Below are 18,457 nucleotides of genomic sequence, written 5' to 3'. Positions count from 1 at the left end.
ATATCTTTGGATAGTATTAAGCAGTCGATCCTAAAGCACATGTGAAACTAGCGTTAGGATCAGTCTTTTTGACGAGGGAAATTATCTTCAGCTTTAAATGGAGAATATGATATGCAAGCAAACACCTCAATGAGAACCAGATCTCTCACACCTCCATGAATATTTTGAAAGAGCCATTGGACAAAAGCATAAATGGATCTAGAATACGTTTTACTGACCTTATATTAAAACTATCAGATGCTTCCTCCATTAGGCACCCATAATGGTGCAGATTGTTGCAACCATAACTTTCTACAAGCTTGCACAACACATCTAAAACTAGACACTAAAGAAACACTGAAACCAATATTTCAAAGTCTAAAGAAGTAGGAGCTCATCATAGCTTGCACTTATCTGTGTAATAATTTTGTCTTCCTACGGAAGAAATTCACCTGGAGAGGATATTGATGTATGAAGCACCTCAAGGACATAATAAAATAGTTATTCCACTCTTGTGGTTTTGAATAAAAGTACTATTTTATCTTCTGCATTACATTATAGTTGTAAATCTGTGTTCTACCTTCTTTAGTGTCCTTCAGATAAACATTCTTTTTTTTTTTTTGCATTTTACTGGGAATGTCAACAATGTACACAAAAGTAAATAACATAGAGGTTAAAGTAAAATTCATGGCTGTTTAGGTAGAAAACCATGAGAAAAATCCTTGCTCTCATGACAGTCCAAGAGGCCAAATATTTTGAATGGTTTAAAGCTAGTTTTGATTCCAATGTCAGAAAGAAATACCAGAAAAAAACATCCTTGCAAATGGCATGAGAATAATCTCTGGCACTTTCAGGAGTTTGTTGGCACCAGAGAATCTTGAATAGAAACTTTCATAAAATTTTAATGAAAGCATTGACTGACGGACAATTTGGCTGCAGTAGTCAACTAGCATTACTGAAACGTTTGACCCAAATTGTTGACGATGCCGCTGATGAAAATCTCACCAATCGCCAGCAGCATAGTCCTGGTAAAATTATAAAGAAGAAAAATGAAAAATAGCTAAAAAATAGAAAAATGTCTCGGGACATCTCCAAGTAAGTTTTGTCCTACTATCCTCCACAACTGATTTTGAATATGTTTGTCAGTGTTTTCTAATTCTGGTGATGGATTGAAGCTTTTCTTTGAAAGAGCTATGAATCTGATACTAGCAAAAATACCACTTGATTTTGTTATCCCATTCTGGGAATTCCAACCTATCTCTGCAGTAACAGAGATACCCATTTTACTGGGACTGTCACTAACAAGATTTTCAACACTTTGCTGCTTATTCAGAAACTTTACTGCCCATATTATCCCAATCTTCAGAAATGATAGAAGGAACAATTAATTCTTAAGCTAAAACATCAACAAAGCTTTCAGACATTATAGGAATCCAAAGAGTATTGGCATTGTTTTTAATGACAAAGAAATTGCCTATTTTTAGGATCTTATTTGTTCTTCCATTCTGAATTGAAATCAGACTGCCTCTTACACCTAGAAATTTACTCTGATTCTACATTCTGGTCAAATTCAAGCAGACATCCTCTGATACTGCAAAGAACTCATAAAATGCACCTAATCATCATCAATACATACAGTATTTCTTCAACATCCTCCTAAATAATGCTTACATGGTCTGAAATGTTAAGATCTTGTCTTCTGGAAGAGATACCAGATAGGGTTATTGAACTCTAATAAAAACATCTCATCAAGTACTGTAACTAGTTAGCATAACTCTAAAAGTACACTTGTTTCTTGGATATACTTTACTAGGAGAAGAGAATTCATCCTCAAATAATTAGAAAACTGTTCCAACTAGAAACCTCAAAATGAGGATTTTAAAGAATCTTCTAGAAGTGGACAATCTTTAGGAGACAGCTTCAACCCACAATCTTTGTAACAAGTTGGCAACTGCAAGAAGTTGTTGATCCAAGGCACACAGAACGATATTCAAATAATCTAAACATAGCTTGTCATATACTTTACTCTGCATGCTATTATTCTTTATCTTTATATGTATTTCTTTTTTCTACACTTAAAATTCAGGATTAAACCTATACATCATATTTAGAAAGAGGACTTTGTAGCAACCAGCCTTTGTAACAGAACTTTCAGAAAAATAGACCCGGAAAAATAAAAGGAAATAGATAATGTATATTTGGAGGCTGTATTACTTTTACATATCTTATAAGAGAGCTATACTACATTTTCAACTTCATTTATTGACTTAGATGTACCGAAAGTTTTTTTCTTTTTTATAGTGAGCAAATGTCTCCCTTATTTATCTTTAAATTTTTATTTTTTTAATTGACAAATACAAATTATATATAGTTATGGTGTACAACATAATTTTGTGATACTTATTCATACACACACACACACACATTGTGGAATGACTAAATCAAACTAACATATCCATTACCTCATATACTTATCTTATTTTTGTGCTGAGAACATTTAAAATCTACTCTCTTACCAATTTTCAAGTATATACTACAGTAATGCTCCTTATCTGCAGTTTCTCTTTCCATGATTTTGGTTACCTGCAGTAAACTGCAGTTGAAAAAATTAAATAGAAAACTCAAGAACTAAATGATTAATAAGTTTTCTGAGTAGCGTGATGAAATCTCGTGCTGTCCCTCCTGGGACAGGGATTATCCCTTGTCCAGTGTATCCATGCTGTATGTGGTATTCGTGTGTTAAGCCCTTGGTAGCCATCTTGCTTGTCAGATCAACTGTGGCAGTATCACAGTGCTTGTGTTCAAGTAATCCTTATTTTACTTAATGATGTCCCTAAAGCACAATTCAGATATGTCAAAGAGAAACTGTTAGGTATTTCCTGTAAGTGACAAGGTGAAAGTTCTCTACTTAATAAGGAAAGAAAAGAAATCATGCTGAGTTTTCTAAGATCTATGGTAAAAATGAATTTTCTGCCCATTAAATTGTGAACAGAATGTTGTTATAATTGTTCTATTTTATTATTGTTATTACTAGTCTCTTCCTGTGCCTACTTTATAAATTCAACTTTATCATAGATATGTATGTATATAAAAATAAAAATTTTACATAGAGTTTAGAATAATCTGTGGTTTCAGGCATCCAGTGGGGATTTTGGAACCTATCCCCTGTGGATAAAAGAGGAATGACTGTACATTTTTATAAACTATAATCACCATATTGTACAATGGCTCTACCTTTTCTATACTACAATTAACACTGCCTGATGCTGACGACTCTTGATGAATGACAGAAAATTATGAAAATAATATTTCACAATAGAATATGTGGTGTTTTAGCTGAAAACAAATTACTAGTCACTAATGGCTGGTATTGGATTTGAGGCATGCAACATATTGGCTGTTATCCTCACGAGATCCATGATCTGAAGACTGTCACACAGCATCCATGATTTCACCCAGGATCTCTTTCAGCCTCTATTTTCCTCCCTACTAAAAAGATATCTTTAGATAATGTAAATCAAGAAGGAAAAAATTTGAAACTTGGACTTTGAAAATTTTAATAATTGAAAAGGGTTTTTGGCTTTTTCCTTTATTTTATGATTCTCTAAAAGTAAGAAAAATCCTGACTAGAATTCATAGAATAGAAGAACAACTAGATCATGTCACTATGGCTTTAGCACTCTGTATGAAATCAGGCAGGGAATGGTTCAAAATAAAAGTGTCTTAGATTTATCACCGACCTTTGCGAGTAAAGTATTTGTTGTCTTAGAGGACTATTGTGCTTATAGCTTCATCTCTCTCAGGTTGCCTTAATCTACAAAAAGGCTCACAAAACAAAGACATAAAATTACATATCTTTGTCAACAACCAGTTAAATTAATTTGGTTACATCTTTTTCTGTGAGCAATAAATGAGGAGTTTTATTCTCTTGCTTTAATATGACTCTCTTTACTCTCATCTTCAAAATTAACTATGGACTCTTATCGTAAGCCTTCTCATAGTGTTCCCCATGGTTATGGTGCTCAAATGTGTGATCACAGGAGACTGATGTCCTATTGCTCAATCATTGTCATAAGTGCTATGCAGCTGCCTTCCCAGGAAAAGTTCTAACAGATGATTATACAACAAATTGACACAAAGAGCTATTGGAACAGTTACCACCAAACACTCCCAATGTGACTCTGTCAGTTAGGGTTGAAGCAGAGAATCAGAACAAGGACCAGGAGTGTATTTAAAAATGTGTCATAAGCAATTAGATAATGCAATGGTGAGGACCAGCCAGGCAAATCCAAAATCTGTAGACAGGCCAGCAGGAAGGGCTTGTCATACTCTCAAGCACAGGGTGAATTTTTTGTCCACATCCAGAATTTCTTCTTCAGGGAATTTCTAGTTCTGTTTTAAATGCCTTTTGACTAATAGAATCAGGTCAACTCCAATTATCTAGGATGATCCCCAGTATTTAAAGTCAACTGATTATTCACTGTAATCACTTCTGTGAAATATCTTCACAACAGCAGATAGATTAGTGTTTCCCTGAATAACTGGGGACTGTAGTTTATCCAAGCTGGCATATTAAAATGACCATCAGAGTTAATCCATGCTAGTTTTCTATGGCTGCTGTAACAAATTACCATACTTTTAGTGGCTTAAAACAACACAGATTTATTTTACAATTCTGTAGGTCAGAAGTCCAACATGGTTTTCACTTGGGCTAACTACAAAGGGCTGTATTTCATTCTAGAGGCTCTAGTGGAGGACCCATTTCTTCTGTTTTTCTGGAGTCTTCTGGAGGCTTCTGGCTTCTGGAGGCTTTCCATGGTTTTTGTCTCATGACCCTTTTCCTCCATCTTCAATGCCACCACGAGCAGGCTAAGCATTTCTCACACTGCATCACTATGGCTTGCTTCTGTCATCACTGTTCTTTATTCAACTGTGCATCCTTTGCCTCCATCTTCTACTTACTTTAAGTTTTGTTAAGATCTAATTAACATAACACATTTTACTCAGTTACAGTGTACAATTCAATGACGCACAGATCTGTTCAACCAGCACAACAGTCAATTTTAGAACATTCTCCTCACCTCAAGAAGAAACTCCTAGTTTTCTTTATTATCTCCCATCCTCCCACTATCCTCAGTCCTAAGCAACCACTGATATACTTTCTGTCTGTATAAATTTCTCTACTCTTCACAATTCATACGAATGGAATCATACATTATATAGTCTTTTGGGACTGAATTTTTTTTACTTAGCATAATGTTTTCAAGGCTTATTTGTGCTGCAGTATCTATCAATACTTCATTTTTATGGTCAAATATAATTTTATTATATGGATATACTCATATTTTGTTTATGGATTATTTTTACCTTTTGGCTATTGGAAATCATAGTATGATGCTATAACAATAAATAACAATAAAATATTGCTATAATAACATTCACTTAAAAATACATATTAAAATACAAGTATTTCTTTGAATATCTGTCTTCAATTCTTTTGTGTATATGCCTAGGAATGGACTTGCTGTGACATAGGATGCTCTATTAATCATTTGAGGAACGGTAAGACCATTTTCCAAAGTGACTGCACCATTTTACATTTCCACTAGTAATCTATGGGGATTCTATTTTCTCCAAATTTTTGTCAACCTTTCTGATTATCTGTCTTTTTTATTATAGTCATCATAGCAGGTGTGAAGTGGTATTTAATTGTGGTTTCATTTGCATTTCCCAGATAACTAATGAAACTGAACTTCTTCACATGCGTTTTTAGTCATTTTTTGTATCTTCTGTGAAAAAAATGTTCATTCAGATTCTTTATCTTTTCAAAATGGGTTTGTCTTTTTATTGCTGAGTTGTAAGAGATTTTATATATTCTAGATACATGACCCATATCAGATACATGACTTTCAAATATTTTCTTCCATTTTATGAGCTGTGTTTTCACTTTCTTGATGGTTTTCTTTGAATCTTAAAAGTTTTTTATTTTAATGAAGTTCAAATGGTCTGTTGTTTCTCTTGTTCTTCCTGCCTTTGGAGTCATATCTATCAATCATTTGTCACATAAAAGCTTGTAAATATTTTCTCCAATGTGTTATAGTTTTACATTTAGTTTTTTGATCCATTTCCAGTTAATTTTTGTATATGGTGTAAAATAGAGGTCTTATTTCATTCTTTTGCATGTGGCTATCCAATTATCTCAGTACTGTGTATTGAAAAGACTATTCCGTCTTTCATTGAATTATTTCAAATCAATTGGTTATGGATGTATAGTTTTATTTTTGGTCTCTCAATTCTTATCCATTGGTATATACATCTGTTCTTGTGCTGGCATCACACTGTGTTGATTGTCATTGCTTTGTAGGAAGTTTTGAAATTGTGAAGTACTCCTACCTTGTTCTTTATTTTCAAGGTTATTTTGACTATTGTGGGTCTCCTGCCTCCACTTTATCGAAAATTTTTTCTTTTGTAAGTGGAAAACTACTGTAGTATCTATAAAATAATTAAGAAGAAGTGAGCCTAAAATAAAATAATTTTATGGAAACACAAATTCATTTTTTATTTTCCTGAATAGTAAAAGTATTAAGAATAAGACTCATATTTGGTTTTTGTATGTTTTTAAAAAGCATTGTGCAAAATATCTTTTCAAGCTGGTAAAGCTGCTATGTAGAAATAGACCAGTTAATGGTCTGGAAGATTTGTAATGTGCTCTATACACATCAATCTCTGTTAAGAGAGGCTAAACGTTCCAGGTTGCACAATTTAAATACATCAATTTCTGCAAGAGGTCAGCTGGGATTCTTGAGGAGTACTGCCATCTTAACAATTATTTAGTATCCTGATTCATGTATATAAGTTGCCTTTCCATTCAGTACAGAGTCTTTAATTTTCAAAAATATGTTGCAGTTTCCAGAGTATAACTTTAGTACTACTTTGTTAAATTTATTTCTTAGCATTTTTTTTATTGTATTGTAAATGGGTTTGTTTTCTTACTTTCATATTTGGATTGTTTGTTACAAATATATGGGATACAAATGATGTTTGTTGATACTACTATTGTGTCCTATCACCTTGTTGAAGTCATTGGGTATTTCTTATAATTTTAGTGGATACTTAGGATTTTCTATGTGCAAGACAATGTTATCTGAGAATAAAGATAGCTTTTCTTATTTTTTTCTAATTTGGATCATTTTATTTTTTCCCCTAATTTCTCTGGCTAGACCTTCAAATACTGTGTTGAATAGAAGTGGTGAGAGTAGGTGTCCTCTTGTTCTTGATCTTAGGAGGAAAGCATTAATTTTTACCACCAAGGATAATGTCACATGTGGGTTTCTCACAAATACCCGTTATCAAGTGGAGGAAGGTTTCCTTCTATTCCTAGTTTATCGAGTATTTTTATCAGAAATGATATAGGGTTTTGTTAAATGCTTTTTCTGTGTTTATGGATATGATCATGTAATTTTTTTTTTTTTTTGAGACTGAGTCTCCCTCTATTGCCCAGGCTGGAGTACAGTGGCATGATCTCGGCTCACTGCAACCTCCGCCTCCCAGGCTCAAGCGATTCTCATCCCTCAGCCTCCCGAGTAGCTGGGATTACAGGCGCCCACCATCATGCCCAGCTAATTTCTGTATTTTTAGTAGAGACGGGGTCTCACCATGTTGACCAGGCTGGTCTCAAACCCCTGACCTCAAATGATTCACCCACGTTGATCTCTCAAAGTGCTGGGATTACAGGGTTGAGCCATAGCACCTGGCCTGATCATGTAATTTTAAAATTCTATTGATATAATGTATTACATTAATTATTTGTTGTATGTTTAATCAACCTTGCATTCCTGGGATAAATCCTACTTGGTCATGGTATATAATTCTTTTTATATGTTGCTGGATTCAGTTTGCTAGTATTTTGTTAAGGATTTCTGCATGTATATTAAAGGTAATTTAGGTATAAAGGTATATTAAAGGTCTATTTTCCATGTTTCTCCTGTCTGTTTTTGTTCCTTTACTGATTTCTTTTGCATTATATAATATTTTCTAATTAAGCATTTAAATTTATTTATTTTTTTTTTACTATATCTTTTGAGTTTTTCAAAAAAGTGGTTTCTTTAGGGCATACTACATACATTTTAACTATCATATTAATTTTCAGATTTATGCTAACTTAATTCTAGTAAGATATAGGAATATTATTTCTATATAACTCTTTATGAACTGAATGCCTGTGTCTTGCCCAAATTCTTATGTTAAAGCCCTGTCCCTCAATGTGGTGGCACTAGGAGGTGTGACCTTTCAGAGGTAATTAGGTTTAAGTGAGTTTCTGAAGGTGAGACATCCGTGATGGTATTAGTGTCATTATAAGACGAAGAGCCCAGAATCCACTTTGTTTCTGCCATGCGAAGCACAATGAAAAGGCAGCTATTTGCAAGCCAGGGTGAGGGCCCTTACTAGCACCCAACCACGCTGACACTCTGATCTCAGACATCTACTCTCAAAAACTGTGAGCAAATAGATGTCTACTCTTTTTTATTTTTTGAGATGGAGTCTTGCTCTGTCACCCAGGCTGGAGTGCAGTGGCACGATCTCAGCTCACTGCAAGCTCCGCCTCCAGGGTTCACGCCATTCTCCTGCCTCAGCCTCCCGAGTAGCTGGGACTACAGGTGCCCGCCACCACACCTGGCCAATTTTTTATATTTTTAGTAGAGACGGGGTTTCACCGTGTTAGCCAGGATGGTCTCGATCTCCTGACCTCATGATCCACACACCTCGGCCTCCTAAAGTGCTGGGATAACAGGCCTGAGCCACCGCACCCGGCCCAGATGTTTACTTTTTAAGCTTCCTAGTCCATGGCATTTTGTTATTGCAGCCTGAGATGCCTAAGACATTATCTCTATTCTTTTCCTCCTATTTTTGTTGTACTAGTATTATACATATTTATGTATTAATATTACAAACCTACAAACTCATGATACTTTGTTATAATTATTAACTTACTCATCTGCAGTCATTTCCTTAGCCCAATGTAGGTTTGTTCTCACCCACCTCCTTTGTGCTGTCATTAGCAAACATATTACCAATTTATTACATTTCTGTGTTACAGACCCAACAATACATTGTAACATATTATTTTATACAACTGCTTTGTAAATCAAGAGAAAAAGAAAAATATAGATTTATACTGCCTTGTGGAATTACATAACTAACTTTATTGAAGCTCCTATTTTTCTATGTGTATTGAAATTATTATCTAGGGTTATTTCCCGTCAGCCTGAAGAAACTCCTTTAGAGTTTATTGTAAGGTGGGTCCGGTAGCAACACATTCTCTCAGTTTTTGTTAATCTAGGAATGTTCTTATTTTACTTTAATTTTGGAAAGATAGATTTACCTGATATAAGATTTTTGGCTGACAGGTTTTGCTTTTTTTTTTTTTAACTGAACACTTTAAATATGATATCCTATTTCCTTCCAGCCTACATTGTTTTTGCTGAGAAGTCAGCTGTTAAATTGTATTGAGTTTCCCTTGAAAGTGAGGAGTTTTGTTTTGTTGTAATTTTCTCTTGCTGCTTTCAAGATTTTCTCCTTGTTTTGAGTTTAAGCATTTTTACTATGATGTGTCTGATGTGGATATGGACATGGATGTTGATGCACTTAATGGTGTCCCAGATTTCCCTGAGGCTCCTTATTTCTCTTTTTTATTTTTTCTGTTTTTTAGCTTGCATAATCTGAATCAGTCTATCTTCAAGTTTGCTCATTCCTTCTTCTGCCAATTCAAATCTACTGTTGGGCCCATCTAGTATAATTTTCATTTCAGTTCTTGTGTTTATCAGCTCCAGAATTTCCATTTTGTTCTTTTAATAATTTTTATCTCTTTATTGATACTTTGTCTTGTGTTGGACATCATCATCATGACTTCCTTTACTTTTTAAACAAAGTTCCCTTTCGATCTGTGAACATACTTAAAATGGCTACCATGAAGCCTTTCCTGTTAAATTTGATATCTGGCTGCTCTCACAGTTCCTTTTGCCTGCTTTTTCCTTTTTCATTTTATATGTCATACTTTCCCGTTTCTTCGCATTCCTAATTATTTTGTTGTTGTTGGAAACTAGACCTCTTGGGTAATATATTACGGCAACTTTGCATACGAGTCTCCTCCCTTTCAGGGCTGGAATATTTTAGTGATGTCTGTTTTCTCCTACCCCACACTGTTAAACCTCTGATGTTAATCTTCAGTGGGGCACAGCTTTTGGTATGTCCACAGTCACCTTGAGATAATAGTGGGTTTGGTACGGCTCTCTTCATCTTTTTCCCTGACAATAGCAAACTGTTATGCCCCATTAATTGGAGGCTGATTGCTCTACTATTTTCAACTATGTCCTGGGTTATAAATTGCTCTATAGGCTAATCCAATCAGATTTGGGCTTCTTTGAAGGAGGTTCTTAGATCAGTGTTGTATATTTTTTTCTCTAAGTTTTCTCTTTCTCAGGTTCTCTCCTACAAACGAACTGGCTTACCGTTCAGCCTATGTCTTGAATCTATTTTCTCCCAGTTGCTTTTCACCATGACCTCCATGTCTATAGGCTAGAATTTCCCTGTGCTCTGTTTCAAGTGAAGTCAATTTCTTTGGGAAGAGACTAGGAGCTATTAGTTTTATGGCCTGCTTTTCCCTCTAGTAAAATATTGAGTTAGGCCTCTGTAGTTAGGTTTGAGATGATGGGATACTTTCTCTGAGCGATGCTCCTACTTTTGAACCTGAGTGCTCAATGGAAGTGGAGACTGTAGCATGAGGTCTTCATGAGTTGGTTTTCTTGGTGTGGAAACTTATGATCCAGGGTAAGGCAACTGGGGCCCCAGTATTTTTAAAGGTACTGTGCCCGAAATGGAGTCTCTGTTCCATGAGTGGAGGGTGGGGTGAAGAAGGGGGTCTTGCCTCTCAACTGTTCTCACCTGAAACAACCTCAGCAACAGGAGACAACTGGCAGTAGGAGAAGAAACGTGGATGTTGCATTCTGCCCTAGAAGAAAGCTCTCCAACTGGAAGCTGTGGGAGAAGATGCCATTTGTTCTTGGCTAAGGAAGTCTAGATTGGAGAAGTCAGCTATTAAATCTTATTGTTTTTAATATCATGACAATATCTCTGAACTGGGAGGGCAACGGAGAGTGGACTTTGCTTAAATACTACACACTCCTGCTTTTCATTCTGAATATTACTAGATTTAATTGAATGGATGTTTCTTCATTTGCTGTATTCCTTTAGGATCATTTCCAGGGTTTATAAAAAGTTGTTTTTTTAAAAAAATAATTTTTACCAGTTTCACTGGGGAATAATTTTTCCAACAGTCATGCTGGAAGTCCTCTTATAATTATATTTTGCTTATCTGGATAATTTTTTCTGTCTTAAAGTCAGCTAATGTTTTCTGTCTTAAAGTCAGCCGATTGCAACCTTATATCCATCTATCACCTCGAATTCCCCTTTGCTATTTAATCTAATATATACATAAGCTATGGAGGCTTCAAAACGGGCTCCTATGGGGAAACACCATTCTGCTTAACACAGTGAACCCAATATATCAGACAGTAATTTTGATCTGCATTGATCATATCCTCATGCTGTGATTTGGTTTGAGTTTGTTCCCACCAAACCTCATGTTGAAATTTGATCCCTGAAATGGCAGTCTTGGGAAGTGGAGCCCAGTGAGAATTGTCTGAATCATTGGAGTAAATCTCTCCTGATGGCTTAGTGCCCTTCTCATGGTAGTGAATGAGTTCTCACTCTGGCAAGACTGAATCAGTTCTCATGGAACTTAATGAATTCCCTTGAGAATGAGTTGCTATCAAGCCAGGATGCCTCTTAGGTTTTTCCTCTTCACACATAACTGCTTCCATTTTGACCTTCTCTGCCATGTTATGATGCAGCACAGAAGACCTTGCCAGAAATCACAGTCATGTCCTTGAACTGTCCAGCCTGCAGAACCATGAGCTAAATAAACCACTTTTCTCTATAAATTACTCATCTCAGGTATTTGTGTGTAGCAATACAAAACAGACTAAGGTAGTTAATAAGATAATGGTATATCTTAGGCATGACCAAAAGTGTCAGTGAGCATTAATACAAACATTTTTTTTCTCTCTGTGTTAAGTCATGCCAGGTCCAGGCATACTTTTCTGCCCTTCTGTTAAGCAATATATATGATGAACATATTTACATGTCCCTATGTCAAACAATATTGGAATCAAGCAAAAATGTCTTAATTACTTGTTGCAAGAAATATTTAATTGTTGAAGACAAGACCGTAAATGCAGCCACAAGCCTTTTCTCCCAGACCATACGAAAACATATGGCAGGCTGACATATCTTCTTGTCAAATCCTCCTTTAAGACTCACTCCTCACTGTGAGGACAGCCTGCTTATCAAATCCCCCTTTAAGACCCATTCCTCACTGTGATCACTAATCTAGATCTAGTAATTCAAAAACTATACCTAATTTCAACCAGTTTCCTCCTTTGAAACACTCATCTTAAAATCATTCTGCTCAGGTTATAAAACCCTAAACATTTCCTACCCAAAGGTTGGAACATTACTGTTTTTTAATCAAGAAGGTTTGTGTGTGTGTTTAGGTGTGTGTGTGTGTGTGTGTCTGCGTGTGTGTCCCTTACTGTAAGAAGTCTGAACAACCAAGCTCTGCTTGATCATCTGATTTTTTTGATGACTGTTTGTGAAGCTGACAGTTGAAAACTGAGTCACTCACATGAGTATACACAAGATATTGACTGTGAAATGTACTAAAAATTAGGAACAAATGAACCATATTATGAAAATGTAGACTGCTTATTTTTGAATATTTGTGTGAACTGTCTTTTCAATAATGAAACTGGAAGCAGAGAAATAATGCTGCAATTGTTCAACTACAAAATCCCCTAAATAAGGAAATAGGGCTTGAGAATAAGAATACATAGAAGCTTTCAGATTATTGCTGCTTTATTTCTCTGTAATTTTCTATGCTCTAGCTATTGGGAAAAGAAATACATATGATTTGTTCACTTATTTTCTTTCTATTCTGTCCATCTCTCAACAGTGAGCTAAAAGGAGTTAAATATATATTTTCTTTTTTATTTTGCCATCATGAAGGAGGAGAAGTTCAATAGTTCTGAATTTTTTTGCAAAGGGTTTCTGCTAATTATTTAAATTTAATATTCTCTGAAGTAATGCTACATTATTACTGATATTTGTGTCAATGGTATGTACAGAATAGAAATTCTTAGACTTATCAAACAGAAAGAGGTCTGGAGCTCAGTAGCCCAGTGGTTTCCAACCCTGGATGCAGGTTGGTGTCACCTGTTGAGGCCATATCTCTGAGTGTTTGGCCTTGGTTTCTCCACGGGTGATTCTGATACATAGTGTGAGTTGATAGTAGTGATATAATCCATCTCCCAAATAACAGACTTTGGGAAAAAGAGGTTGCCAGAGGTTGGAAATTTTCACTGAAGCCTAGCAAACTAACAGTGCTAGATGTGAAATCATAACCCATGATTTTTTTCTTAAAGTTAGAATCCTAAATAAATAAATGATAAAAATAAGACTGAAGTTTTAATGCATGCCTTGAGACATTTTATGTTACTAGCTAATATTCTAGGTAATGATTGCAGTTCCATGTTTAAATTGTTAAATTCAAAATATTCTGATTCCTATGCATTATGGCTCAGGAAACTGTAGCCTGTAAGCCAGATCAAGCCTGCCATATGTTTTTGTATGGTCTGGGAGCAAAGACTTGTTGCATTTTTAATTTTTTGAAAAAAATTTCAAGGAAAATAATACATGTGACACATGAAAATTATGTGTAATTCGAATTTTACTGTTCATAAATGAAGTTTTATTAAAATACAGCCATAATGTTTTATTTATATATTGTCTATGATCACTTTCATGTCATAGTAGCAGAGTTGAGTAGTTGTCACAGAGACCATGTGGCTCACAAAGCTGAACATATTATATTATCTGGTCTGTTATGAATAAGTTTTGCCTACCCTTGCTTTCAACAAAGAGTTAAAAATTCTGGATCTGTGCAAGTCAGTGGGTGTGTCTAATAATGCAAGATATGGAGTGGTCAAATGCATTTCTGGGCATGCTGTTCTATATATTTCTTCAATACCACTCATTATTCTATTTGACTATTGTTCTTGGGTTATATTAAAGATTAGTGATGCACTCAGCTTAAATCAAGATTCACAGAGATGTGAGCATATAACAGAGTAGAAGGCATAATAGTTACAGATTTCACTTTTCTTCCTCTACAGAAATTCCGAGGAGTTAAAGTGTAAGGAATTTAAGTAATTGTAGGAAATCTCTCCCAAAGGATGCACAGCTCTGCCATATTCTTGTCATAAAGTTGACAGTACACCTATGCTATCCTATTTGGAAAAATATGGTGAGATGATGTGCAATGTCAGTCATTTTGCATTTTAAAATAATTAGGTTTAATTGTGCAGTGAGTATACATAATATTTGCATAACTCTCTAGTTGAAAAAAAGAACTTCAAAACTCTGTGCCTGATGAGATATTAGTGATTGTCACAAAGTCACTAATATTTGTGGATCTGTGTCCCCACAGCAAGGTATTATTTGGTAATAGATATAAATCTTTGAAAGGCTCTCAGTACAGACGTAGCTACTAAATAACAGTTGCTGTGGTTAATGTGCCATGGGATGGTGAGATAACATTCCTATTGATTATATAAACATAAGTCAGCCTGTAACCCATTGGAATGAAAACGACGGTGGCAACAACAGTAATAACAAGGGTGATAGTAGCAGCAGCAGCAAACATGGCTTTAGAACTTTCTATGCGCCTAGAATGGTTTAGATACTTTACAGGTTTTAACTCACTTAAATCCTCACAGCAACCTTACAAGGTAGATAACTATGACACTGTACTCAGTATATTATACATTGCACTGTACAGATGAGGAATATAAAGCACTGAGGAGGTAAGAAACTTGGCAAAGGTCACATAGTGAGGAGATGAAAAAAAACTGGAAACCAGGCAATCTGGCTGCAGTCTTCGTTCTTAAATAGTATCTTTTTTTCTGCTATAGTTTATATTAAATATGTCACGTAAGTAAAGAAACAGACTGTCCACCAAATCACGTTTTAGAAAAAATATTAAGATTCTAGAGGATGGGACTATTTCTCAGGATATGGACTGTGTTGTAATCATACTTTTTAATCTTCTGATTCTAGTATAGTGTATAGTACAATATATAGTTGGTGCTCCATAAAAGTTTGCCAAATGAATGAACTGATCTGTGGGAAATATGCCTCAGGCTGAGTAGGAAGAAGTGAACTTTTCCCCAATTGTTGCCTTTCATAAGCCTTGCCCGCAGTAAGTCTGGGAATTGTAGAGTATCAAAAGCTCTTTAATCTAGCTCTGACAACTACCTTGAGATGTAGGTGACATTTTCTCATTAGGGCTTCCCTTATCCCTAAGGAACTATTTCTTTATGTCTCTTCAGGAATATGTCTAAAGATTTTGATTTTTTTTGGATAACCATTTGTGTTCATTGTTTGCTGTGATGGGGTAGAAAGTTAATGGGTGCAGCACACCAACATGGCACATGTATACATATGCAACAAACCTGCACATTGTGCACATGTACCCTAAAACTCAAAGTATAATAATAATTAAAAAAAAAGAAATATATCACTGTTTTGTCTTCACTGGGTCCACTCAGTTTGGGGATTGGAAGGCTTTCAGCAGGCAGGGAGTCATTACAAACTCATGCATTTCTTCAAGAAATCCTCATTTCACTGAAGAGATCATTAGGCGATCAATTAGTTATCATTAGTGAGAGCGCTCTGGAATTTATCTCAGAGTCTAGAACCCCATATTTAATTTGTGTGAGGTGATCATAGGAATTCACATTCCCACTGGCCTTTCTTGCCTTATAACCTGAATCATGTATGTTCTCCTATGCAAATCATCACATTGATTTCTTTTGTTAACAGCTTTAATGAGGTGTAATTGATATACAAATAACTATACATATTTAATCTGGACAATTTGGTGAGTTTCAGTATATGCAAACACCTGTGATAGCATCAGTACATTTGAGGTTACAGATGTAACCGTCACCTCCCAAAGCTTTCTTGTGCCCCTATGTTTTTGTTTTTGTGGTGAGAACACTTAACATGAGATGAGCCTTCTTAACAAATTTTGACGTGCCCAGCACTGTATTGTTAACTGTAGACACTAGGCTGCAGAACACATCTTTAGAACTTACTTACAGGCAGTTCCATTCTCAGCAAAGATTGCGTTTGTCTGGAGGTCCAAAGTCCTTAATTAGGTCTGTAATAATCTCTTTGCTCTGGTCATGTCCAGTTGTTGCAGCACCATTTGTTGAAAAGATTATCCTTTCTCAATGGAATTGCCTTTGTTCCTTTCTCAAAGATTAGTTAATGGTATTTGTTTGGGTCTGTTTCTGAGCTCTGTATTGTTTTCCATTGACCTGTTCTTCCATTCATCTAGCCTTTTGCCTGTATCACACTGTCTTGACTAATGTACCTTTATGTAATTTATAAACTCCAGGAGTTTAGTATTATAACTTTTTTCTTTTTTTTCAGTATTGTGTTGGCTGTTCTGCATCTTTTGTCTTTTCATATAAACTTTAGAGTCATTTGCTGATGTCCACAAAATGCCTTTCTAGAATTTTGGGTTGCGATTGTTTGTATCTAGATCAAGTTGTAAACAATTAGCTTCTTAACTATATTAGGCCTTCCTATTCATAAACATGGAACATCTATTTTTTTTATTTAGATATCTTTGTTGTTTTATCTGAGCTTTGTAGTTTTACACATACAGATCTTGTATATATTTGTATATTTGAACCAAAATGCTTCTAATTTCAAATTATATTTGTTTATTATAGGCTATACGTAAATATAATTTGACTATTGTGTATTTATAAGGTTGTATTATACAATCTTGCAGTAATTGCTTTTTAGTCCCAGGAGTAATTTTGTTAGTTCTTTGGGATTTTTTACACAGACAACCCATGTCATCTACAAACAAACACAGTTTTATTTATTCTTTCCCAATCTCTATATGTTGTATTACGCTTCCTCTTTTAATTGCATTTTCTAGGACTTCCATCATAGAATTGAATAGGAGTGATGAGAGAAAATATCCTTGCCTTATTCCCAACTACAGAAAGAAATTGTCCAGTTTCTACCATTAAGTATGCTGTTAGCTATAGGTTTTTATAGATTTTATTTTTCCAACTTCAGTGAGTTCTAGTCTTAGTTTTCTGAGATATCTTATCACAAGCGGCTATTGCATTTTGTCAAATGCATTTTCTGCACCTATTGATATGCTTATGTGATATTTCTTCTTTCATCTATTAATATGGTGCATTATATTAACTGACTGCTGAATGTTGAACCAGCCCTGCAAATCTACAACAAATCCCACTTGGCCCTGGTGTATACATTTTTATATATCGTTAGATTTTCTTTGCTCATACTTTGTTGAGAAAATTTTCATTTATGTTCATCAGAGATATTGGTCCCTTGTTTTCCTTTCCTGTAATGTCTTTATCTGATTTTGAGATTAAGATAATGCTGCCTCATAGAATATATTAGGAAGTGTCCTTTCCAATTTTATTTTTTGGGGATTGTGGTTTACTATCACTTCTTTCTTAAATGTTTGGTAAGATCCAACATTGAAACCATCAGTTTTAGTGCTTTATTTTTTGGAAGGTTATTAATTATTGATTCAATTTTAAAAATAGATATAGAGCTATTCTAATTACATATTCTTGTGTCAGTTTTGACAAATTGTGCTTTTCAGTTAATTGGTACATATCATCAAAGTTATATGTGTGGTCATAGAATTGTTCATAATATGCCTTTATTATTCTTTTTGCATCTATGAGACAGTAGTGATGACCCTTCTTCCATTCCTGGTATTAGTAATTTGTGTCTTCTTTGTTTGTTTAATTTTTGGTTAGGCTAGCTAACCAGTTTATCCATTTCATTGATATTACCAAATAACTACTAATAAATATTATAACTACTGAATCAACAAGACTTAGTTTCAAATTCTGATCATACCTCCCTTTTTGCTATATAAGCTTCCAATTAATCTTCAGAGTTTAAGTTTCCTCATTTGTAAATCAAAGATTATGATCTGTCTGAGTTGTTTTGATAATTAGAAATAATGTGTGCAAAAAGGCATTGTGTTAGTCTGTTCTTGCAGTGCTATGAAATACCATTTGACTTGACAATCCCATTACTGGGTGTATACCCAAAGGAATATAAATCATTCTACTATAAAGATACATGCACACATATGTTGGTTGCAGCACTATTCACAATAGCAAAGACATGGAATCAATCCAAATGCCCATCAATGATAAACTAGATAAAGAAAATGTGGTACATACACACCATGGAATACTATGCAGCCATAAAAATGAATGAGCTCATGTCC

This window comes from Pan paniscus, chromosome 22 (assembly GCF_029289425.2).
Source record: "Pan paniscus chromosome 22, NHGRI_mPanPan1-v2.0_pri, whole genome shotgun sequence".
Taxonomy (NCBI): domain Eukaryota; kingdom Metazoa; phylum Chordata; class Mammalia; order Primates; family Hominidae; genus Pan; species Pan paniscus.
The sequence above is the reverse complement of the archived record's forward strand: the minus strand, read 5'-3'. Positions refer to the sequence as shown.